We start from the raw sequence: 26,392 nt of genomic DNA, 5'->3' as shown, positions 1-26,392 counted from the left end.
ATTAAAAGTACTCAAATTCAATTTCTAATGGACCCTTTAAATTGCACATAAAGCAGGGTGATCTCCTGAGTAGTAAGGAACATATGGGCAGCATGACACAGTTCATCAGACGTCAGAACAGGCTTTACTTACCAGGGTGGATCTCAGCTATGTCTGGGTATAAAGTTACATGCTGGGAACATATTGTAAAGGCAGATTTACTAATTCAGACATCAAAATGATGAACAAAATATTTACAGTTAAATTAAGGTCAGAAGTGTGAAACAAATGAGCCCCTGCTGAATTAATTCTAAAAAGTGCAGAGTATTTGATACAGTATTTGAGTTCTCAAGGTCAAAATATGAGCCTTAGATCTGAAATGTTGTGCCTCTCTCTTGTTTACCTCATAACAAAAGTGAACTATAACCTCTCACTTTTATGACTTTCCCTCTTTCCCTTCACACAAGGATGATATATATTACAACCCTAAAAAACTATATCAAGAAAATAATGTCAACTTTAGCTTTCAGCTACAGCTATTGAACTCACTAGTTCCCACTCACAAGACTATAGAGATCCAGCAGGATAAAGAATTTGTCTCTGGGGATTTAACTGAAGAGTCTAAGAATGTCTGATTTAGCTCTCAGAGAAATCAATGCAAACTTTTACAGTGATTTTGGAGAAAAAATGATCAGATCCAACAGGAAGAGAATTCTGAGTTCAAGTTGAAATTTATCCTGTTTAGTGCTATGTGCTATTTAAGCTCTCCCTCTAGTCAAAAACTGACAGAGTAAGAACTTTCATAACAATGACTGGCTCAATATTGCTTGATCTGTGATTTCCCACAGCTATTCCTGCATACACTGTTATTCAAAACTGAAACACATAAATACATACAATTCACTGTACACAGTTGCTTCTTACAAATATAAGCCAGTACCTAATGGCAACAGCACGGGTAAGGGGAAATGCATTGTATTTCAAAATTTTGTTTTAATATTCTAATAATTATATTGAATATAATTATTAATGTAAGTTAAAGAAAGATAATATTACTTAAATGAATTTCCTGCCTTTTAGTGATGAATCTAGTGGGAAACCTTTGGCTTCTAAAGAGAAACATCTGACAAAGACCTTTAGTTCCTTTTCAGTTACCAAATTGCAGTTACTTTAAATGAAGAACGTTGATGGTATACAGAAGCTATGCCAATAAACTTCACAAATATTCAGAATTAATTCTATATGGTGAGTATATAATTCCTCTTCCTCAACCTTACACACATTTTTCTTCATGTTTTTTGTTCTAACAGTGCATAAAGCTGTCCTTCAAATATCTTTTACAAGGAAATGTGAGTACTGGCAGCCAGTGTGTTGTAGATGTACCTTGGCAGAAGAGAAGTATCTTGCTTTAAAAGGTACCTGCCCTTGAGCATTTAACAAGAATGTCAAACCCTAAAGTAGGTCAGCCTTGCAATTCTGAGCAGTCTTCTTGTGACAAGAGCAGTGTAAACACCGTTCTAAATGTTTCTGTGCAGTTACCAGTCTCATGTTTGTCCTATGTCTCTTGACTCACTTTTCTAAATTCTTTGTTCCTATTGTTTGATACCCAAAGCTTTTATTCATGAATCCTGAAAAGTTAGAATGAACTTAGAACTGGCAGGTATGTGTCAGCTCTGGCCACAAGAGCTGTAGGAAGGCTGTTCTCTGGGTCATAGCCAGCACAGTTTATCCTCATCCAAGAATCTGTATCGCTTTCATTCCTAGAAGAACTTCACCCAGAAGTGAAATCCACTCAGGATTCCTCACAGGTTTTCTGCCTTCACAAAAAATGTCATTTACTTTAAAATAGCCCATGATTCTTTGAGGGGCTGAGCACAGACTCTGCTGTTGGAGGTGGCTGGTGGGTGACAGCAGTTGTGAACCTGGTGAATAGCTGAGCCCAGGGCAAGATGCAAATGTTGGGACAGGAATGAGGACTGATAGATGACATGTTTCCTTCCTTTTGCCTTCATGGGATACTTCCATTCTAGGAAATGGAATAGGTCCATTTTCCTGGGACAAAGTCATGAAGGAATGATTATAAGTGCTCCAATTTTATCAGGATATATACAGTAATCTTGGCCAGGTGTTTAAACAGGACTTGGGTACAGCTATTGCATTGCTGTGGCTGGGGCAAACAACCCGGCTGAATGTAAATGAAAAGCAGCAAGGTCACAAGCAAGGAAGAATGCTTTATTTTAAGGAAGAGTATAGGAAAACTATTCTTCTTAGAATAACAAGTTGGTTTTTTTTCAAGCATATATATCTCAAATAACCAACTCAGTGTCATATGCCACAATGTGTTCTTTAAAATGGTTCTTATGATCTGCTGTAATACATTTCAGTGCATATTTGGGGATCTTAATTTGTTTTTTTTTTCATGGGTACAACTGACATTTATTCAAAATAAATATTCATAAGACAATTAGTACCAAGTAGACTCCTGCAATCTATTTAAGTATGTTTGTGCTGAAAATATTTTAGAGAGATAAACATTACTTCACTTGGAACACAGCTGATTTCAACAAATGTCAACTTAATTAATTTAAAAAAGGTGATGTCTAGATATAACAAACATTTTACTGGCCATTGGATTATGGTGCTCTGTAATTCTGCTTTTCAGAGTATATTTTCATTTACTATCAATAATTTATATTTTGTCTTTTAAAAAGAACACACCATCATAGCACACCTGTTAATGACATGGATGAAAAAAAAAAAACCTGGCAAGAAGCTTGAGAGTAAACACAGTTATAATTTAACGAGCAATTTCCCATTGCTCCCATCACTAAACTCCTTAGTACTTAGCTTAATTATGTCACTGGAATGCATACTTAACTTTACCCATAACAGTTAATGAGCTGATTCTTCCAGTCATCAGCTTCAATTGACCAGTAATCTAATCAGGCTGACCTCTACATTTCAGGGACTGACCAATAAAGCGGCAGGTGGTCATGAACCCTGCAGCACTACTTTGATGCTCATTAATATTAGACTTGGGAATTAGCAAACCTCCTGCCAGTACAAAGCTAATCTAGATCAGGAATAAATCCATAATCAAATTTCTGTCAAAGTAACCAGAGCTCACGATATGCTGTTTTCTCACCTTATTTTCTTACTGCACATTGATAAATAGTATTAAACAGGTATAAGCTCTGATAGAAGGAAATTAAGCTTTTACTTTGTTTTAGTATGTAATTATTTTAAATTACACTTGAACCAGGCTATGAATATTTTTCTTGTTTAATTCTTAACTATGTCATTTTTCACCCCAAAGGCCACCAAAATAACTGTTGCCCCAGGAGGTATGGGATTAAATAGGCTAGGCTTAGTTTTTAAGGACAGGGAAAGAACTGAAAGGGACATTTTGTGCCTCAATGAGCTCATGCTGCTGCACATGTCAAAATGAGCAGACATCAGAATAATTCAAGTGGAAACCCAAGACCAGTGTAGTGAATTCTGCCCAGCCAATGTGTTTCTCTGACATGTGGGTGATGGCAAGGCAGCAGCTAAGCAGTCTGAGAGTGGGATCACTAGGTAGGATGTTTTCATTGCTGTGATAGTGCATTGCAGTGCATCAATTGCAAATGAAGAACTCCATCAGGAAACAGAACTGATGGTTGGGAATGGTCAGCCAAAGTATGATGTGGAGTAGCTGGCTGCCCTCCCATGTAAAGACTTTTGACGTAGCTATTCTTCCATCCAAACAAATCCATTTGAGTGATCTGTTATTTCAATGGCAATTTGGCCATTTTACAGGTAGCCTGTGTCTACCATTTCCTACTCAGTTACTGCAGAGATTGGAAAGGCAGATATATTTAAATTTTGAATTGTAGATTTCCACTTAAGAAACAAAGAATGACCCCAAACCTGTAAGCTGTGCATTGCTACATTTTTTACTAGTCACTGGAATCAGAAAGCAACATTTACAGGACAAAATAAGCTGCCAAACCTGTTCTTAGACAGAGCAGTGTTTCCGCATTTTTGCTTTCTATGTGCAGTTCCCTAGAAAGCTGGCTACAATGAACATACAATGCATGGTTCAAACAGCTTTCAGAAATCTCACTTTTAAACAGTGTTCAGAAAGATTTCTGTCAGCTACTGTAGAGTACCTTATTTGTATGCATATGTTGATATAATTCTACCAGTTATGGCAGTTCTTCATGGACTCATATTCTGAACCATAACTTTCTCTGAATTTGCTTTCTTCAAATTTCAGTTACAGAGGGAGAACTAACTTCTGTACCAATACATTTTAGACTAATTCTGGCTATAGTAATGATGTGCCATAAAAAATTAGTAATAGTGTAATCAATACAAAATATTCATAATTAATGTCTATTCCTCAAAAAATTCATCAAACTGAAAATAGGTTCAGTGCTTTATCTATCAGTGTTAGGTAAATAACCAATCCTTTCCTGACTGCATAATGAGTAAGAAAATGCAGGCTCAGATGATTATGATTGTGTTTCTCTGGGAAGAGTTCCACCCCAATGTGATGCCTCTCCTGTTAAATTGTTTGTTTGCTCCCAGAATCCCTTTACATTTGATTAACAAACTCCCCAAAACAGATTTACTACGGAAGCTGTTACTTCAAAGAAGGGTGGATTTCATTGTTTGATGGTGCTGGGAGGCAGACATCAGCCCTTCTTCTGGAGCACTCTAAGCTGGTTGTATTCCTACGCTACCAGCTCAGGTATTAACCCAGACAGATTCTTGTCTCAGCTTTTATTTATAGCTTCATATTCTGGGATTCCAATTCCAGTATCCCAAAGTTCTCATATTTAAAAATTAATATTTAAAATAACTATCTAATCTGTCCACTGGAAAAATAATTTATTTATTCCTTAACAAGCACTTGGAAATATTGATGCCATCCATTCTATAAACGGTTCTTTACATATATAAAAGATACCACTCACTCCATAGTTTTATTTCTAGGCTAAGCAAGTCTTATTTTTACAAGTCTCCACATTTTATGTTTTCATGAATTTTCTCTGAGTTCTTTCCCATTTATTCCCCTCAGACACTTTTAAAGTATGGTAGATAAAAGCCAGTGCGATTTTTAAAGTGAAGAGTTTGGCCTGAACAATGTCAAACAGACTGCAGTACTTTTTCCTCAGATACAACACACAAGACTAATTAACTAGGAGCTAAAATTAGCCTCTGTTGTTGGTTTGTCTTGAAAATCATAATAGTGCTGGCTCAAGTTCAATTGAGGAGCACAAAGGATTAGCTGGGTAAGTTTTGTTCTTGACATCCATAGTGCTTGCTGCTCAGCATTACCCTTCCCCAGAGAGTTTGCAAGTGTACCATTTAGCAATCTGTTCTAGATTCTTCCCTGGAACATTTTTTCTCTTTTAAAAAATAGTTGATATTATCCTTCATGTACTCTGTGATGTTTGCCTTCATTGCTAGTGGTACAGGCCCTTGTGGTGACTAGTTCCTGAAGCATTTTGCATGAAGTTTGCTGGTTGCTATTGATTTGTGTATTTCTTGTGGCTTGGTTTGAAAGCCAGGTGTCTGCCAAGGAAGGGGGGAGCCTCCCTTGGAACGGAAAATGTGAACTCTTTCCCCCGGAATTGTTGGAATTTGAGATTGCTGCGGTGATTCCGCCGGGCCGGCAGGGGGCGCTGTGGCGCGGGCTAGGCCCACACGCGGTGTTGGCGGCTCGGCCCAGGTGGGAGGGGATGGGAGAGAGGCTTCGCTTCACAAACCCCTGGGGCCCAGCAGGACTCCGAGGAGCACCAAGCTGCAACGGCAGGAGCGAGTAAAAATCCCGGGGTGATAAAAAGACCTACCACAAGCTCCGGAGCTGTGGCTGGAACCACGGGACGTCTGAGGCAGGAGGTGCGGGGCTGCAGTGCAGCCAAAGCTCGGAGCAGCGCCGAAGAGCAGCGGGGACGGGACAGCGGCACCCGGCTCCCAGCAGGGCAGAGAGGGGCGAGCTCCGGATCCCGGGCACCCGAGCAGATGGGGATGGGTCCCTCGTTCAGTGAGGCAGGTGTTAATAAGGTCCCGGTGCAGTGGCTGCTCTCACGAGCAGAGGCTCATCCCACGGCAGAAGCAGCAGCTCTGGGCTGGGCTCCGGCAGCAGAAGCGAATTCCCTTCCCCAAGCAGCAGCAGCAGCTCCGGCCGTGCTCCTCCAGAGCCTGCAGCTGCCCCAGCCCCGTCCTTTACCAGCCCAATTCTCGCAGTATCTGCCCCTCGGAGAGAAACTCCAGATAAGAGCAGTGCAACCAGATGCCCTCCTCCCCTGAGTTTGGCCACTTCTTTTGTTTTCTACTGCACGCAGTCGTTAGTGTTCCCTAGCAACTTACGGGAAAAAAAAAACATCCCTAAGTAAAAAGGAACAAAAGGAAAGAAACATAACCCCCAACATCTTGTTACCAAATAAATGTTTTTTTTTTAAAAAAAGTCATCTATGTAAGTCATCTATGGCCAAAACCAAAGAAACATGGTAACCATTATTGAAAATATACTCATTATGACTCCAAGGCAATAGAAGCAGCTTTTGAACATTTTTTGTTGTTTATGAATAACTTAGGGCTGTATCTTTAATATTTTCAAATGCATCTGGTGAATTTGAGGGCTCACTGCTTAACAGTCAAGCCAGATCCATCACAGGGAATTTAAACACCATATAAAGTAAGAGGGAGAGAGCACACACTATTTAAAAAAAGCAGGGAATTAATAATTCAAAACTTTAATCATCTTATGCTCTGTGTGTAAAAGTAAAGTAAACATTGGGGGCAACAATTCTGGGCACTTGGTTTTGTATACTCATCTTGGTGTTTTAGTCAGTCCAGTTTATAGTCTCCCAGAGTCCTTCTGGTGACAGTTCAGGAATTAGCATAAGCCAAAAGCGTTTTCAATTAGCTATTGACATGAAGCTGCACTACTTGTTGATGAAGGGTATGACTAAAGCTATTCTATGCCAGCGCTAAAGATTGATTTAATGCCTGTTAAAATCGATGTACCTAAGCTAGCAAGAAGTTAAGACGTGAATTCAAACTTCTCCAAGGTTCTGTTCAGATTTGAGGAATTTTGCTGCATTTTAATGCAGGATTTAAGTACACACTGTCTGCCCAGTTAGCTAAACCCACAGCAAAGAGCCACTGTGTCTCCAAAGTTTATGTACATGTGTTGTAAAGTTTACATATACACAGAGAGACTAATATACAGACAGAAAGTAAAAATAAAACTTGTTTAAAGCAAAACATTCAAGGTGTGTTTTTCTATGTGTGTCTGGCAGTATTTTTCACCAAGGATGACTTCTGTTCAAGGAAATTCCTTTAAACCTGGCAAGGAATGGAAACATAATGAAACTTTGATGACACCTGGACCAATATAGCAACAGAAGATCCCTCATGATTTTTATGGCAGTAGGAGCGAACAAGGACACTGAAACCTAAAGTAAACTTGACAGATTTGTTTGCAGTTGGTTTTGGCTTGTTTTTTTTACCCAAAAAATACATAGCAAATGTTGAGGAAAAGTGCAAACAAAAATGTTATGATCAAGTTCTGTTTTAAAATCATTAGAAACACAGAAAACTTGCAAACTATAGGTTTAATATCTGAAGATGAAGACCTTAGCTTGAAAAAAATTTACTGTTCTTATTGAGTTCTCCCTGAGGATGCATAAAGGAGGTTCCTTTGATCCCTTTATTGTTATTAGAGAAGGTTATTATTTATCAGAGGAATTGCATACACACATAAACACACATAAACACACACAGAGTTTACGTCTCCAGGATTCCTAAAATAGAAGTTTAAACTCCACTAAAATAAACTATAGAGCATCAAATACCCTTTTCCTCACATACCAGGGATCTGCCTGCCACAGACTCTTCTCTGCATTTGCTTAAGAGAAGACTGACAGATTGATCTGAAGGGGTCTTGCACCTGACCTGGACCAGAGGTAAAGCTTGTGTTAACTATGAAAGCCCCCCTTCCCTGGCCTCTGTTGTGAGTGCCTCAGGGGGTGATATATGCAAGGCATAAAAACAAGGGAGTCCTCTGAAGTAGTAAAATACCAAATATTTAGAGCTTCAGCAGTCAAAACTCTTTGGATTAAATCAGGAAATCTCAGGTTCCCACCACACACCATAAAGGATTGTGAACAAGGAGAAGGTAAGGCGATGGATCTGTGATTACATTCCTAGAGAAGATACATTTGATATCAGAGGCTCTTCAATTTACATATGAGTGTGAGGTGAAAATACTGAAACCTGGTGCTGAGCTGTAAATCAAACAAAAAACTCAAAATGATGGAATTAAATGGGAAAACAAAAAGACACATTAAGAATATGGTCCGTTCTCCCTTTGTGCAATTTTAAATTCTAATTTAATAGATTTTAAAATATATACTCTGGGTCAAACAAGAACAAGCTAACTTAACCATCTGCAAAGAAACATCCAGTCCTAACTGGACATAGGGAATCCCTCTATACTCTGGAGAGAGACTAGAGTCCTTAGGGGGTGGTTTAGCCTTTCTTCATAGACACTGTGAAGATGAAACCTGTATTTCATGCTAGTATTATTTGAAATGAAGATTAGGAAACAACTTTTTAATCCAGGAATTGAGTACTTTTTCCATTTGAAAACCAAGAAAGGTTTTGATACAGAAGGCATTTTGTAAGTAAACTCATATATTTGTGAACCTTATTCCAAAACTCAGAGTCTACATCCTTTCAGGTTTCACAGTCCCATAACTTCCTTTTTTTTTTTTTTAGGCAACTATTTCATATCACAGTACAAAATAGAAAAAAAAAAAGAAATACCAAAACTCAGAGATGGCTACATTTGCAACACATTGCAATTCAGAATGACCCAGAAAACATTGCAACTTATCAAATTGTATTCCAATATATTTTTTGTTAGGCATCTCAGTGATTACGCACTGTTTCTAACCATGGGAATTCATGTTGTCTCCAGTGACATCTCTTTCTGCTAATATATTAATCTTTAAAAAATCAAAAAATGTACTATGATTTTTTTCTTAGACTGGTTAAAAGATGAAGGCTATTGCAATAATTTTTTAAATATATTTTAATCTTTTGCTTTCACCATACAAATCAGAGGTATTTTTGAGCATCATTGGCACCCTAGGATTCTGTGCACTGTGTATAACCACAGTGAATTGTTCACTTTGAGAGCTGCAGACTCTCCCTGGCTAGTAGGCAAGCAGACATCAAATAGACTGGTCAAGCACTGAGACAACAGGGAGGCCTTGAACACTTGACCTCCAACAACTGGAGGAAAGCAGTAGCTGAAAGCATAGAATTATTATTGAAAGCTCCTTAAATTAAATTAAAGGATAGCATTTCTAGTGAGTGATACAATTCCAGCCTTGGATTGGTTAGAGGTTATTCGTGTACCAGAACAGTCTACACTCAGAATCTAATTAAAAGATATGGGGCTTCCTGTCAGTTTAAGAGTCAGGACTTAATCTGATTGCAGGATCAATGATATAGTTTGCATGAATCTCTGGAATCCAAGCAACATTTACTGTAAGTTACTGAATCAGAAAATAGTCTATGTCATATAAAAACCTCCACTGGCTGGACAGACTAAGTTTTCAAAGCAGTTTGGTTATTTGAACAATTCTCTATTAGCTCATTCTGTCTTACTATTGGCCTAATGTAAGCTTGACATGGAGCAGTACTGAAAGAATTAAACCTTTTAGATTTTACAGTCTAAGATTTTTTTTGTGCCTGTGGACACCTTACTTAAATTTTGGCTGGAGGGTGTTCACAGTTCTTCTTGATTCTAAAGCACAAAGGGAAGTCAGGTCTGAAGGATTTCTAAAACGACATTTACCATATCATCCTGCAGAGATCTTTGGAAGAAATAGAACTTCTATGCTGTTCACATGGTCAGTTCTCTATACCACTGTAAAAATCACCATGATTGCAGAGAAATCTTCTTATAATTGCACTTGCAAGGAGAGACTGCAGTGGAAACAGTTTTTTTCTTTCAACCGAAGTAAAAGAAATGCTTATATAAAAATGTGTAATATGCTGGTGGTTGCTACTCAGAATGGAAAAATATGGATAGTTCAACTGATGTTCATTGTGTTGACAGAAAGTGAAGTTGCTGAATTCTGCTAAAATACCGTGAAAACTCAGAGACTGGCTAAATCCTGAGAATTTCCAAAGGGAAGGGTTAAAAACAAAGAAGTATAAAGGTCTGTAAAATTAGGTCTACTTTGCCTATTTGCCTATTATTTGCCTAATAAATATTTTGAAAGCAGGCCGAAAATGTAAAATGTAGTGTAGGCACCAAAAGGAGAAGAATGACCTATTAAACTGTAAAAATTCATGCACTTTTGTGTTACTCTATTGAAAAGTTTCCAGCAAATGCAATAGCAGAACTAGCATCTCCTTTATGATTTGTATGGATTTTTGTTAATCAGTAATGAGTTATTAAAAACTAAGATACCATGTAATTAATAGCAGCAATAACAATAGTGCTTAGTTGCAATGCAGCATTTTTTCCCAAGAGATTTCCTAGTATTTAATTAAAGCAACCACGATAGTAAAGGGGCTCAGTAGAACTAATCTTATAGTAAAATCTTATTCTAATGTAGATTACTGTCAGATTAAATCCTGACCTTCAATCCTTAGGAAGCAGACAATAAATTGCATTGATTCTTTCAACCTAATTTTAATTTTTCAAATGCATGAAGCAAGTGCTACGGAAATAGCTTTGTTAATCAATAAACTGTGTTTAAATGGCAGGCCCAAATCCTAATAACTGATTGCCCCAAATTGTACTGCTGTTCTTCCTCCATGAAAAGCCATGCAACTGCTCTGGATCAACATCCTGTGAGTGCACAAAAGGATTTGTCCCACTTACTACAATATTAGTTTCATCACAACAAAGTCTGAACATTATGAGTACCAGCCCCAAGCTATAGATTTACACATGAGTCACAGGATCACAGAGTGATTTGGGTCAGAAGGGACCTTTGAAGATCACCTAGTCCCTCCTCTGGCATCCACAGGGATATCCTCCACTATGTTAGATTGCTCAAACCCCCATCCAAACTGACCTTGAACACTGCCTTGAACACAGTCTTTAAATCCAGGGATTTTTAGGGCTACATTTGATTTCTCCATTAATATCACAAAAGAAGCCATTTCTTTTCTCCTTCTTTGTTAGCTGACAAACACAATCATAGATAATTTCCCCATACATCACATTTTATTTTGACAGAAAAACAGACAAGGGGCAAAGAATAGTACAAAAGGCTGGAAAATTGTTATAGCTGAGGTAGTTTATGCCAAAGGATTTATTTACACCTCTGCCACTGTTCCTAATCTATTTTTAGGCCACATATTCCTTCAGAAATAAATAAAGGGCAAAATTTAGCCATCTGGTCTTTCTTCAGAGGCATTACTCAGCTTATCAGCTACGCTGCTGGGCACGATAATTCCTGACGGGCAGAGCTGGCATCCAAACAAGCAGTATCACCAAAAAGCATTTGAGTCTGGAAACCTCAAGATAGCCTATAATATTTCCATTTAGTTTGTTTTATAGTAACATGTAAGTTTCTTAAATTCTGCCATGTCTGTAATACCACATTCTGATACAGTAATGTTCTCAAAATATATTTCTTTGTGTCTTCAGTTGTTGTACACAAAATTAAAGAGGTGAAACAATGGTCATCCAAAGATGGATAGCTAGGTACAGATGGCAAAGTATCCAGAAGATCACCTCTTGCTCCATCTGCTAAGCTGACACATTTTTTCACTGACCCTAGAAATTATGTTTAGTTCTTGTGTAAAAAATCTGTATTCTTTTTCTGTGGATAAACAAAAAACAGCTAGAGAATGTCTCCTCTGGAGACCTCATGTCCCAAACAGGACAGCAGCTGACTCAATGCTGGCTAGCCAAACTTATCAAACTTTTTGTCTCTCTGAGTTTTTCCTTGCTAGTAAATGAGGATTAGATTACCAAAGCATCTCCTGCTGAAATTTAACCCAGCCTTAGTAGTTTCTAGACACATTTTGTCTTTTCCACTTGTGTTCAGTTAGATACCCTACAGTGTTAAATACACTAGTGAAGATATATAGGAAAGAACACTTAAGGACCACCTTAGAAAAAGTCTTACAGATTTAGTATATACATCAGGACTGGCTGTCATTACTGTCAGAGTACACAGAGGGTTCTAACTGTGGGATGTGTTCAAACAACAGGTGCTTCCCAATACAGTCTTTGAACAAGTTATCCAGTAGGTAAACCAGAATATGGACTTGCAGCAATATTTGCTCTTTGATATGAATGCTTTTACTACAGCTAAACCAATTCAGGTTACACAGCACCTGTTCCCCATGTTACTCAGGGAGCAGCCTTGGAGACCTGCCATGCCAGTAAATGCCATCCTGGAAGGAGCAGCACTCCAGAGCCTGCAGAGCCGTTCACTTGCATCTGCTTGAACTCCATATGATGAAATATTAAAAAGCTGAGGGACATTGGGACTTACTATATCCAGAGAAGAACCCAAGCAGAGAGACAACAGCATGTGCTGCATTGTAAATTTGAGATTTTCTCTTCTGCTATAGCCAAATAAAATGCAGTTTTCTATTTGCAACATAGATTTTTGAGTAATTATCTTCAGATTTCAACCTCTATTCAGAATTACCTAACAGATAAGAATTTAAAGTTAATGTTGCGTTTTCTTCTTTACACTCACAAGAATGTCTTTGCAGATATAATACCTTCCTGCAGAAAAAATACACAATATTGTTAATGATACCTCTGTAAAGAAAGTCTTTTATCATTAAAGATCCCTAGGATTTCTCACCTGGTCTTCAGCTGTTCTTCCAGAAGGGCATGAGTTTTCTGAAAGACTTGTGGGACACAGCTAGTACTGTTGATGTCTCAAATACCCTAAGGCATCTCAGCTGATGCTGGAATAATCAGTCTGCATTTATTGCTACAAAATCCATTATTGATCATCTGTCAAACTATGAGACACCACAAATCCATCTGTAGGTAAACATACTTTCATAAGTCATCTAAGGATAAAATACTTTATGAACAGCTGGTCCTTCTGTGAGGATTGTGCCAAGCCTTCCTTTGCAGTCTTAAGCTTGTGAGGCGTCTCCTTTATTTTTCAGCATTCACCTAAAATAAACCTTGTCATCTACTGCTACTGCTGAAGACAGTTAAGTGAAGTGCAAAGTTCTGTGTAGTGGCATTTCACTCCAAAAACAAGTGACATATGTTGTGTGTGCTACACCATGATCCAGAAATTGTGATTTAGCTTGACAAAGCTGGAGTATTTGCCTGTGGAAAAATTTTCCCCTTAATGGGGTGAAGACCAAAATTAGAATTTAAAGGCTTCTAGTAATCTATTGTTATTGACTGAAACTTTCCAGAAATAACAGACAGGTAAGACAGTTAACAAAAGTACTGCAATAAAAGTGCAGAGATGACAGTGTAATAAGGAAATCAATGCCCTAAAGCAAGCAAAAACAAACCAAGCATTCAGTGTTGTTTTTAATTATGCTCCATTTTCAATACCATGTTGAATTGACATATTTCTAATATTGATTCTTACCTTACTGCTAAACCCACAGATTCTTGTTTTAACAGCATTTTTTGGCAGTGAAATAAAATCCTAAGTACTTCATTGCCTAAAGTAGGCATTAACATGTGTGTGCAGAACTCTGGGCTTTGATATCCTACACACTAGCTTGTAGTGCTTAACATTTTCAATTTAATTTAAAATGATCACATATAAAAACCTGGCACTTGAGTAAGAATGCATGCAACACATGGTTTTGATGGGATGACAGAAAAATCCAAGAAACAAAGAATATTCCACCAACACCTAGAGCAGTGCCTTTGGAATGAAAACCTGTACTGTCCCATCCACCCCAGAACTGATAACTGCTTCTACAGCCGCTTTCTCTGTCATTGAATGCCACGGAGTCCCCAGCGCCTTTGCGAGGGTGTGCTTGCTTACGGTACAGGCAGCCTCCTTCACACCCAACCAGAAGGGTCAGCACTTAGTGCCTTTGCACTAGCTCCTGCAATTGTCAGTCCAGGGCCTGTGGAAAACTCAGCACTCTGTTAATCCATTTTGGCCATTTACAGTTCAAATCAATGATCCTGCATTTCTCTCTGTGATTTCCCATCCCACTCTGTGCACAGTCCGCTCTTCAGTTCCTCCCCAGAAGCAGCTCTGGGGTTTTGCTCACTGCAGCAAGTGACACAGCTGACAGCCACACTCTCACTCAGCTTTTCTTCTCCCAGGTGTTATAAATAATAAGGAAAACAGATTCAAGATGAAAATCATTGTTCTCCAGATTAGAAGGAGCTTGATTATGATTATACCTTCCTGGTCATGTTGGTATTTAACCTGGCTAGGTAGGAGGAGGGACTCCAGGTACAGCAGAGGCTGAGAACTTCTGTGCCTAACAAAATAATCACATTACTGCTTCCCGCAGAACAAGTCAGATGCAGGTCCAAGGTAAGATTTATAATCTCCTTTTTCATGATCTCTGCACTTCTTTTCCTGCCTTTACAACTTTTTGAAGATCGTTGTTGGACTGAAAAATATGTACACATGTAGGTCTTTTTTTCCCCACTGACCTAGATCTGTCCTTTCAAGCATAGAACCGGTTTATTGGCTTTGGATTTTGCTCTGGAAGGACTGGCCCAGTGTACATCTGGAAAAAGCAGAGTTGACTGTAGGAATCTCAAACGCATACAAAGGGGCTGTGTTTGAGTAAGGATCACAGGACTTACCTTCCTTTACTTCTAGGACTTTGCTTTGATCTTTTTCAGATTACTGTCAGTCAAAAGTTATTTCTGATGGCTTTATGAGGGCCCATGAAAGGAATTGTGGTTTGTTTATTCCACTTACCATGGGCTGATAAACATAGTGCAAAGGCATAATTAGCAGCAATAATTAAAATATCAGTAGCCACTGATATCAGAAAATATCAGTTAAGACTGCAATGGCTGGTGACTGAACTCTCTATACATTATCCTGATATGATAAGGCTCAGCCATGTTGCTGTCCCTGCTCCATGGACAGAACTCACCAAGACTGTGAATCAACATTTTCATGAGGCCCTTTCTGCCTGAAAAACTTTATCTTTAATCCCTTTTTCCAGGACTGACAGATTTAATAGCTGCTTTTAAAATTGGAGGGAACATGAAGAAAGACATAAATTCTAGCATGCATTAAATGTAAAAATACTTGTATTTTACCCAAAGGCAGTGCTGCTCTGAATGTCACTCTCTCCACTCCCAAAGTAGTTGAGGGAAAAAGAGAGAAAGAGAGACAGAGAAAGAAAGAGAGAAAGAAAGAAAGGGAGAGTGAAAGAGAGAAAGAAAGAGAAAGAAAAAAGAGAGAAGAGAGAAAGAAGGGGAAAGAAAGAGAGAGAGAAAGAGGGAGGGAGGAAGGAAGTGCAGAAGGAAGTTAGGTTTTTGGGGTTCTACACTCAGAATTTTGGAGGTTCTAGACTCAGGATTTTTGGGGGTTCTAGACTCTGGATCTTTGGGGTTTTATATTAATTTTTTGGGGTTCCAGGTCCAATTTTTTGGGGTTCTCTACCCTAACCCTTCTCACCCCAAATTTTTTGGGGTTCTCTACCCTAACCCTTCTCATCCCAAATTTTTGGGGTTCCAGGCTCAGATTTTTGGGGTTCCAGGCCCAAATTTTTGGGGTTGTCTTCCCAGATTTTTGGGGAAAGGGATGAGGGAACGGGAGAGGGGTGGGAAGAGATTCCTGCTGCAACCGGGAGGAAATCAGTGAAATTCCCACTGAAATGGGGGAAATCCATTGAAATTCCTCCCAGCATTTGGACATCGCTTCTTTGGACTTCCAAAAATTCCCCGAAAAGCCAGCGGGGTTTAGGATCTCAGGCTGTGCCGGGCGCAGGGAGGAGGAATTCCCGGGATTGCTCCAGGTAGGATCCAGCTGATTTCCAGCTGCCACTGCTGAACCCCAAATCCTGGGAATTCCAGGGCTCCCGGCCCTTTCCCACCCCGCAAATCCCGGGATTTGCAGCCGGGCTGTGCCCGCAGCTGGGGCCGGATCCCGGGAATCGGGAGATTCCCTCTGGAATTCGGCTCAAATTCCCTGAGCTCCAGCCCGGGAGTGGGAAAAGGGAAGAAAAACTTCCCCAAATCCATGAAATCCGCGGGATAGGATGGAAACCTCCAAAGCGATGACGCCACCGGCCTGGAAGAGCTCGGCCTCCCCCATGTCCCACCCCGGGGTTAACTAATTAATTAATTAATTGGATTAATTACCCGGGTTAATCACAGCTGAGTCAGCGCTGGGACCGATCCTGTTTTTCACCTGGAAAATCCATCCCTGCCTTTATCCCAGCACAGCTGGGGGGGGGGAGGAAAATTCCATATTTTTCCCACGGAATTGGGGTTTTTCCCTGCCCTGCTGGGGCCTCCTGTCCCCACCCAGAGGGTGCCTGGGATTTGGATGTTTTTCCCCAAGAAAATTCCCAAGATTTTCCCTGAATTCCCAGCTCAGGGAGCCGCCAGGCCTCGGACAGATGTTTTCCATAAATAACCAAACAAGGAGCGCACAGGAACAGGGAAAGCAAATCCAATTAGGCCGGAGGAATTATCTGGAAAAGGGCTGCGCTTTCATTATCAAAATACCAGATTTTACCTCTGGATTCCATGTTTTTTTTCCCAGAAAAAACCTGGCAGGGAGTGCGTCCCTCTCTCCCTAAATCCCGGCCCAATCTCCTCATCCCAACCCCTCAGAAAACAGATCGGGAATAGCTGAGCCAAAAAAAATAAACAAAATAAAAGCAGGGAGAAAAGGGTTTTGCCAAGGGGAGGGGAAAAGCTCCGGAATTCGCTGGATTTGCTCAAAGAAAAATTGATTTTTCTGCCACTGGGATTTTGGCTCGGGATCCCCTGGGACTGGGATTTGCAGGGTGGGTTTTTCTTCCCTCCCTCCTTTTTTCTCTCTCGCAGCAGTCCAGCTTCTGGAATTTGTTTATTTGATTATTACTTTATATGATGAGTTAAAAAAATCCAAGAAATTAATATAAGTTGCTCTTCATCATTTCAATTTAAATCAAAAAATCTTGTGGTTGGTTTAGTCCAGAAGGACTGTTATTCCAGCTACTCCTTATGAAGCATGTCTTCATTGTTTTCTCATTTGGAGTCCACCCTTTGGAGTATTTGATCTTTATTGTTTTCAAATAAATCTTGAATTTTCACCATGGTGAATTTGTTCCATTTGTTTTAATATTAGGAGATTTAACATGAAGATATTTTCAGAAACTGACAAATACAAAATGTACATTTAGTTCATTAATTAGGTTAAATTCAAGCTCCAGTCAGTGGGAGAACAATGCTCCATCAACAAATGTAGCACAGAGGTGTTTGCTGTTCTCCATATTTTTCATAAACCTTGTAAAGAAAATCCTCTGAAGGATCTGAATTTCTATCCTGCTGAGCACAGAAAGTGCTGATGAGTCAGTGCAAAGCTTTTACAAACTTATATGAACATGTCTGCTGTGGGATTTGAGTTGAGGATGCATAAGCACTCAAAGCATGTCCTGGAGTTTCTGGTTGCAGTCTAGTTGCATGGATCTTAAAGCAGCTTTCCTTGGGGCTGCCAGGGGTTACATCAGGCAGAAACATTTGCAGTCATTGAAAGAAAGAAAAACCCAATGAAAGCCATGCCACTTCAAGTGCTCCGTGTTTTGAGGTTTGCCTTATTTTTATGTCTAGTGAAAAATCATAATAATACCTGTGAATAGAGATTCCACGTCAATTGCAAAACTTGCCCATGACATAGTGGGAAAGAGGTTACAAGTTTTTGGCCCCATTAACACCTTCACAGCTCCCCACAGCAAAGTGATGCTCCAGTGCCGCCTCGTGGCTTCCTCCTTCACAGAGTGGGGTCATCCCAGCAAGATATGGTGCCACTGCTACCTTGTGTTTGTTCTGTGTATTGAACCATTCCCTTGATTTTTTACTTTTAATATCATAAACGAGCTCTGGAAATGAGTTTGTGAATAGAGTCAGTGCTTAGATCTGATGAGCAGCTCTGGCCCAGTTGGAGCTGCTCACACTGTGCTGCACCTGGTGCCCCTGGGTGGCTTGCCTGGTGATAGCAAATTTGAGATGGTCAGTAGGGTAAGTGCAAATCTTCCTCTCAAGCCAGAGCACCTTCCCCAGAGCTGCCAGCAGTCACCCCTTTTGCTCAAGACTGATCCTTCTGTTAGGAATAGGCATCTGCAAATGCCATAAGAGGAGGGAGAAGCAAAAAGGACACCTCTTGTGCTTAAATGTAGGCTACCACCCTGCACAGCCATGCTGAAGTGTCATACCAAAACCTCAGTACTGATGAACGGGGACAGGCAGCCTGAACCACCACCCCTGCTCTCTCCTTAGACATGGCCATATTATAGAACCATATTTTATTCTTTTTTGCAGTCTCCTTACAAACCACATTATTTCCCATGTTTAGCTGAAACTGCAGCAGCACAAAGCAACTTACACAGGCTCTGCTAGCTTAGGATAGCGTGGGGTAGAGCAGCTCCACCATGGGACACTCTGCTGGGAATGGGGAGAAGAAAGGACCCATACCCTTTGCTGAGGACTAACATGCTGAACTCAGGTCAAGGATCAGCTTCAGTGCTCTAAAACTTTCCTTTCCTGACCTGGGACTGAATGAAGACTTTTCATCATTTCAAACTGTGTGAGGTTTTGTCCTACTTCATTTCTGCTTTTCCAGGTACTTGGCAGAGCAGTTCAAAGTACTCAGACTCCCAGTACAAACCCAGGAAATGTCGAACATTTCAGAAGAAAAGGACAAAAGGTCAGACTTGATGTTATTCAGACTAAAGGGAACTTATTAAAGAGGAACCAGAGAGGTAGGTACCTTATCCCTGGAAACAAACATTCTAAATTTTGAACTGTTTGTGTATGTTGTGTCATTATGTGTGACATAGCCAGCCTTTTTTAAAATGAACTTGGAAAAGCCAACTCTCTTTGATAATGTCTTCTGGGAAGATGGGTTTGAGAAAAACTCCTGCTATAAGCATTTTCGAGGATTTAATTGCCTGCTCTGGCAGTCAATCTAAAGTCTTGATTTAATTTCTTGCATTTTGACAAGGTTATAATTAGCTTTAAACTCGTGAAGATACGCAAAGCTGAGGTAAGCAAGTTGTCTGTAGCTGGGACCAGAGTTTTGCTGGGTATCTCATTCCAAATCCTCCCAAGGACCTTTCCTATACAGTGTCTTATGCTAATTTTTCCTGTGATAAAAATAAATTACAAAGGCCTAGCATCAATTAGCTACTGAAATATCTAGGTTTTCCTTTTACTTTTCAACTTTGAAAAGTGTCCCTCTAAATTCCAATGCAGATGTAGTTTGATTTTAGATCCCAGGGTGATAAAAACTGTCCTTTTCCTTTACTATTCACCAACATTTGTAATCTGCTTGTCTACCCCTAAACTCCACACCTGCACTATATTTTGGAGCTGTGAATTTCTGTACAACTCCTTTCCTGCAGTCTCACACAGACTCTAGGACATGGAATTTGCTTAAAACTGAAGTGGATGTGTGGATAAGTGGAATTTGTTTACACATCAAACAAAACTGAAATGCAACCTTACCTTGGAAATATATTCCAACTCAATTTACCAGAGAAATGTCATGGGTAAATATCACAGCCCAGCCTCTACACAAATGTACTTTATATCTTCTGTTACAGGTTTCAGATTGAGCATTCTTTTGGGAAATGATATTTCTGGGTACACTCGCGGCCTAGAAATTATGCTTCTTGTTAAATGGTAATTTATTTCTGCTATTCATCTTTGCATTTCTCTACAATAGGATGTATGATAGAATGGTCTTCTCTGTGGTAATGTTAGAAAAAGAAATCTGTTTACAGAGGTTAAAAAGTACATTTTAACAAAAATTATCCATGTCATGATATTAACAACACAAAATGTAATTTGAGAGATTAAAAAGGCATAAATTTCTTCTGTTCTCTTTCTGGTTTTGTTGTATTTTTATTTTTTAGTTACTTTGCCACCATTTTAAAATAACACCTCTGTCAGAGACCTCTCTTCAAGCAACATTGGAGAGCCCACTCTGTCATCCTAATCGCAATAATTTCTGTCCCTCTAAGTATCCTTAAACAGTTTTCTAGGATTATTTGTGCAGTTCCAGGGTGAAAAATAGGAATAAAAGTATCAAAACTCTTTTGAATTCTCCTTATGTTAAGATACTTCTAAACGCCGTGAGTAAGGAATCTTCTTTTATTTCATATATTGGCAATATAAAAGAGGAGGCTGAGAAGAACACTATCTTGGGACTTACATACTTTTGTCACTTTATGTCACAACATTAAATTTATCTGAATGAGGGGTGTTACGTGTTCATGTCTGCCTAAAACAAATGGGAAAAGGCATGGAAGGAAGCAAATTCTAAAGCATTAGACATTATTATAGCTAATGAGTTCACTCTATTAAACTAGGAAATATAATCTATTACATTAGAAAAGATAAACACAGCTGCCTTATTTAAAAAAAAAAAAAAAGATTCTTTTACTTCACATTAATCAGTTATAAAACTGAGCCATGTTGCTTAAAGGTAGATAGAAAGGTTTATTGCCCCTCAGAGTTTCCCTGAAGAATTTCCTTCAATGTTTTTGGCAGAGGAGATATATAAACTCACAGTGGCATGTAACATGCTCTGGCATAGTGAATTCCATGCTGTTGCAATTCCTTGTGAATGGCATGAGGAAATTTCAATACACTGGCTCTGTTGTTAAGGCAGGAGATACCTTTAGTTGCTGAAAACACAGCCCTGCAGTTTTACCCTCTCACTGAAGCAGTGTGTACAGCTGTTTCCTGGGCAGGGTGCTGTGTGATGCTATTCATTGTATGCAACAGTCTGTTAAAGGCCTACAGTGTTAGCAATTCCTGACTTACAATGTCTCCTTCTGTCTTTCCATATCAGGGAGCAAAGGGAAACACAGAAAGACAGGTCCCCTCTACTGGCTTTTAACTCAAACAAACTGAAAGGGGTTACATAATCATATAGTCACCTTTATTTCCATCTCACAGAAAGGAAAGACATCTGTTTCCTAGGGACTGTCTTTATCCCCAGATAAAAAAAAAACTTTAAAAAAACCTAACAAAAACCAATAAACAAAACCCCTACAAAACCCAAAAACAACACAAAACAAAATAAACAAACCCCCTGCCTTTGTTGCTGAGTACATAACAGAGTGAAAGACAGAACAAAAGCATAAGGAATGGAGCATTGCTCAAGGTTAGATTTTGTTGTCCTTCATTTAAAGTCTGAAAGAATAAACTCAGAATTTGTCTGTGGGATAAAAAAATGCCAAGTAAAAATTCTAAACTAACTACTACCTATGCCATTTTCCTTATGGCTTGATGTGACATTACATTGAAAAGAGGTACTGCTTTGAATTCATATAAAGGATACACAAAAATATTTTTCATTTAATTGTCTATCAGCTTTTGCTTCATTCTATATTTCATAATTTATTTTCCTCTTAAGAATATTATTTTCTTCGTAAGGAAGGCAATTCATTCTGTACCTGGACAAATAAAATTGCATGTGTATGTATGTACTTGAGATTTTATATTGCTAAATGAGCCGTTGCACACTTTTCAAACAACTCAATTAACATATTTTCTTTATTAAATTTACTTTTCTAAAAATAATTTTGCTTTATAAATCTGCCACCTGTACACAACTTGTTTATGGTGAGGGATTTCAACTTAAGCAAAAGGTGACTCTAATATTTCATCCCTCAGTTTCATCTCTCTCCTTGATAATTTTGGATGAAAGAGCTAATAAAATCTCTCTACTCTTCATTACAGACTCAAATACCACGGAGCTTTATTTCTGCTTAATCGCGCTGCTTATTCTTTTAAAACACAATATTTATGTTATATGATGCCTGTTAAACTGCAAAATCATTCTTCTACTGCAAACTTCTGTGAGCTGTCATCTGTATGAATTTCTAGAAGAGTAAAAAGCATTGTATGATGAATGTTCTTTCATGACTGCCTAAAGAGAGAACTCGATGCATAGATGGGTAGAGCTGTAAATGTCACCCAGCTCTGCTAACCTGGCATTGTTAAGACTCTTTAGTTGTCTAAATATGTCCTCCAGCTAATCTCCCCAAGTCATGTTCCATGTCTCAAAACAGATCAAGGGCTTTGGGTTAACCTAAGAAAACACCCAGCCTTTTCTTCTAGGCACAGCATTTCCCACCCAACAGTGGCTACATTTTCTGAGGTCTGGAATAGGTAGAATTACCTCAATTTGATGTATTTCATTGGTTCTGCAGGCACATGCTCCATTTTTTTAGGTGCACTACAGCTTGAGATACAGGCCTTCATCACACTGTGTGTTGCAAGACATGGCACAAATGAAGGTTGGTGCTGTCAAGGAAAGAATATTTTATTTATCTTTCAGAACAGCTAATGCACTCTCTTAAAGAAACTTACAGGTGTTCTGTTCATGATGCTTTACTCCTAGGAAGGATTCTCCTGCAACTTTTAAAATTAAAAAGAACCCTTTAGGTTTAATTAATTGATAAAATAAGTTCTCAGTGGGAGCATTTTCTTTGAAGTTTCCATTGATTTCTAAATTTGAATCTCCAGTAACCATGAAATTTAAGTTCTACATGTGCATATTCTGTGAAGATGTATATTTTGGCTAAAAAAAAAGAAAACTAATATCTGCATCATGTTTCTTATTTGCTACATGACCTCTATGACTCTCACAGACACAGTAGTTTCTCTACATTATATCCAAAGGAAATAAAAATAGATGTAGTTCCTCACAGGCATGAATCAGTGCAGAGCCTCCTCCGAAGTCTAGGCAGGATGACATACAAGATCCACAGTGTATGTCACCTCCGTCTGCAGAGACACAGAAATAACAGCTTTGGTAGCAAGCCAAGACAGCTACTCACTAAGCAAAACCTGACAATTCTATTGTTTCCTTATTTTCTCACTTTCCTTCAACCCCCGTCTTTCACGGTGTCTTGTGATTCCCAAGCCTATTAACTACTGAGATTGGATATTACTGCATTTTTACTGCATTTGTACAATAAATTCTTCTGTAAAAGAAAGTGTTTGACGTGTTTTAGTCTATTTTAACGAAGAAAAACTTGAACAAGATATGCAATAACTGAAGCACCAGAAAGTACACATGCTTCCTTCAGAAAGCACAACTCTTTTACCATCCATGCAACTCCTGTGATATGGGGCACCACAAAACTTGGGGAAAAATTTTCTTGAGGTGACATCCAAGTCCTTGAGATTTCAAATCAGAAGTATGTTGCTTGCATGGGTGTTTCCTTCATGGCAGGCCCCCATTAGGAGGTGTCCCTGCCATGTATTATTCTGGAGGTTTTGGCTTCAGTATGGTCTATCCCTTGTGAGCTGATACATGAATATTCATGACTCTTAAAGGAGGAAATCCACACCGCCAGTCTTCCAAAATACATTTCTCAGACTGGTTCTCAGGAGTAGTGGGGTGGTAGAGATTTAGTTATAACATGGCACTCAGCCTCTACCAAGCTGGGAGAACTTTCTGGCTTCCTGCTATCACCTGTCTCCAGCTGATCCATGTACTAGGAGTGCCTATTCTATGTTTGGAAATAACACACTGTTCTGGGTGACATCCACTGCCAGCCATGCCCTTCCCACCCCAGCACTCCCAGATCAAGGCAATGAGGGTACAAGCTCGCTGTGGGGGAAGCCTGTTCACCTCCAAATGACAGATAAAGAAATGTCTGGACATTGCACTGAATAGTGGGAGGTTTCTTTTCTTTTGTTGTTTCTTTTTTAACCTGGCAAAGAATAGTAAACATATGAAATCAGCTGTGCAGTTCAGGCACTCATGGAGCATTACAGACTGTTCAAACATTGAAAAATTCTAAACAGATATGAGTCATTTACTAGGACCATTGTTTAGACGGCAGAAATACGTTTCCCCCTGTCTAGAACTTTAACAGTGGTTTAAGTAAGCAGTCACAGATTTTCAATGGGAGTTGACCTTACTTAGTTTTAATTTTGAATCTTTCAATTCCTTCTTTGTAAAACAAGATGTGTTTTGCCATATGTTGAAGTTTTTCCTCCATGCCATTGCTTCCCTTGATGTTCATCTGCTCAACACATCTTGAAAACTCTCTGGAGAGGGACCAGCTTGTTTTTGAGTGGTTGGAACTCCTTAGTCCTGACCCTCTCACAATAAATCCTTTTCCTAGGTTGGGTAAAGTTCTGCTTCACTGCCATTGCCTTTTGCAGATGGGTTCATAATGGTACACTAGAACAAATTTCAGGATACCTAAGTGTCATGGGGTTACTTTACCTTTAAGGAAGTTGAAGTTGCCGGGGACTGCCTGGAGTCTTTTCTCCTGACCAATTATCAGTCATTGCTGAGAATTGACAGCAGTTTTGGCCATTGAAAGGTGGGATCAACTTGTGAACCCTACCTTAAGATGTAAAGTCAGGGCACTTAGGGGCTCTTTGTTTCTTGGCTGTGAAGGGTGGCGGAGCTCCAGGCCTCCCGTTCCCTGTCCAGGCCATGCGGCCGGGCAGGGACTGGGCTGGGCCTGCCGTGTCTCCCGGCCTGGAGATGGGGCCTGTGGAAGGTTTTCCCCGGGCTCTGGCCGGGCCGGGCCGATCTCTGGCTCGGCTGCAGGTTTTGCTGTAACTACATTCACTAGAAACTGCCGAGTGAAGAAGGAGAGAGGCTCTGGACCTGCAGTGGGCTGGGGCGGTGACTAACTCTCCAGAGCAGCTATGAAGAACCTTCCATCGCAGACGGCTCCAGCTCCTGTTCGGCAGAGATCACCGAACCATCTACAAAAGCCTGGGCAAGATCTTAACTCTTTCATTACCCAGATGAGACTTGCGGATTAATCTTTTTATCCAGAGAGAGAAAAAGAGAGTGATCAACATGAAAAGAGACTTTATAAACTACCAGTGACAGGAAAGAAAAGAAGCTTCAGAAAAGGTACAGAATAAGGAGATGCTTTAATTAAGCTGAAATACCTTTCTGTTGAAACTATGTAGATGGACAATGAAGTCCTGAAAAGAACTCCTTTAATTCATGATACAGTATGTAAGGAGGAATAAAGTGTTCAAAGTGTAAATTTGAGTAAAAAGTAGAGTAATTATGGTATAGTGAAGTGCTGGGAGATTTGAAGCCTTGAGAGGCAAAGAGAAAACTGTTTTCTAGTGGAGCTCACAGAAACAGATGAAGACTTTTTGCCTTTGAATAACTCATCCTTAAAATGCCATCCCTAGACTCATGGCCCATACACACCTCAGAGTGATGTGAAAATGGGAGGAGTGAACTCTAATAGTAGCAGCTCTGGGCAGCTAACATTAGGGCAATGGAAAACTATAACAAAAATAGTTTTCTTGTGAGAAACTCCATAAATTAACAGGAAGAAACTTCTGTTTCTCTACAAAGACTGGTGAAAAGACTGTAGCAAGAATTGGGACTGTTTTAACCACCAAGGTTCCAAAGTTTTTGTCTCTGTTGTCATGTGAACAAGGGAATAGTGGGTAGATAGGGGATGAAAAGGTTTTTCTGGAAGTTTATTCTGGTGTTCTTATTATTGTAGTTTGTCAATAAACTTTCTTTTTTTCCTTTTAAGTTTTATGCCTGTTTTGCTCTTGTTCTAATCCATATCTCACAGCCTCACAGCAAGAAATAAGTAATTTTCTTAGTTATTGGTTTAAAACCACGACACTAAGGAAACAAAACTATCAATTTTATTGCCTAAATTGTTTTGCACAGGCATCTGAGCCATCCATGCAGAAGGGATTAAAAATGCAAGAAAGGGATAGGGCAGAGAGCTAGGGGAAGGGAGTACTATTGTGGCTACTCTAAGATGTTCTTGCTTGGGAATGTGAGACTCAGTTCTTCCACTCTTTTGATTCTGGGAGTCACAATTGTGCTTCTGTGTCATATCTCTGCTTACTATTGTCCTTTCTAGCCTTGGCACTGCAGATATCTGTTGCCTAGCTGATGTCTTATTTTGTAATACCTCAGCAAAAGTAGGCAGTTGTAGAACTGACTCTGACAATAGTCTGTTAAATGTCTGGCAGCCCATAAGGGATTGTTCTGCTTTGAAAGGCATAATTAATCCTACTCCAACTGTGTGGGAGTTGTTTCACCTTCATGAATGTATTATGACATATTTTCACATCCAAACTCACCAGTTTCTGCCTATTGGTGATGTTTCTATCAAATATTTCCCATCAGATCACATGCAAAATAAGTAAATCACTTTTACTGGTATTACAGCAACCTTTTTATTTCCCCCTTCTTTGGCCACAGTTTATAATCTT

The 26,392-nt window shown here is 39.4% G+C and overlaps 2 long non-coding RNA genes across 2 annotated transcripts; one reads left to right on the top strand and one right to left on the bottom strand.

The window, feature by feature from the left end:
* The first annotated feature begins 1,228 nt into the window (after positions 1-1,228).
* LOC111924582 (uncharacterized) lies at positions 1,229-23,164 on the top strand. Its single transcript, XR_015285228.1, has 3 exons — positions 1,229-14,504; positions 18,765-18,903; positions 20,059-23,164. It is a non-coding gene; the product is annotated as an uncharacterized LOC111924582 (long non-coding RNA).
* Positions 21,562-24,872, bottom strand: LOC111924583 (uncharacterized). Its single transcript, XR_002861724.2, has 3 exons — positions 24,399-24,872; positions 22,865-22,942; positions 21,562-22,459 (listed from the first exon to the last, which is right to left on the bottom strand). It is a non-coding gene; the product is annotated as an uncharacterized LOC111924583 (long non-coding RNA).
* Positions 24,873-26,392: the final 1,520 nt, after the last annotated feature.

Source organism: Cyanistes caeruleus, chromosome 1 (genome assembly GCF_971803275.1).
Source record: "Cyanistes caeruleus chromosome 1, bCyaCae1.hap1.1, whole genome shotgun sequence".
NCBI classification, from domain to species: Eukaryota; Metazoa; Chordata; class Aves; order Passeriformes; family Paridae; genus Cyanistes; species Cyanistes caeruleus.
The sequence above is the reverse complement of the archived record's forward strand: the minus strand, read 5'-3'. Positions and strand labels throughout refer to the sequence as shown.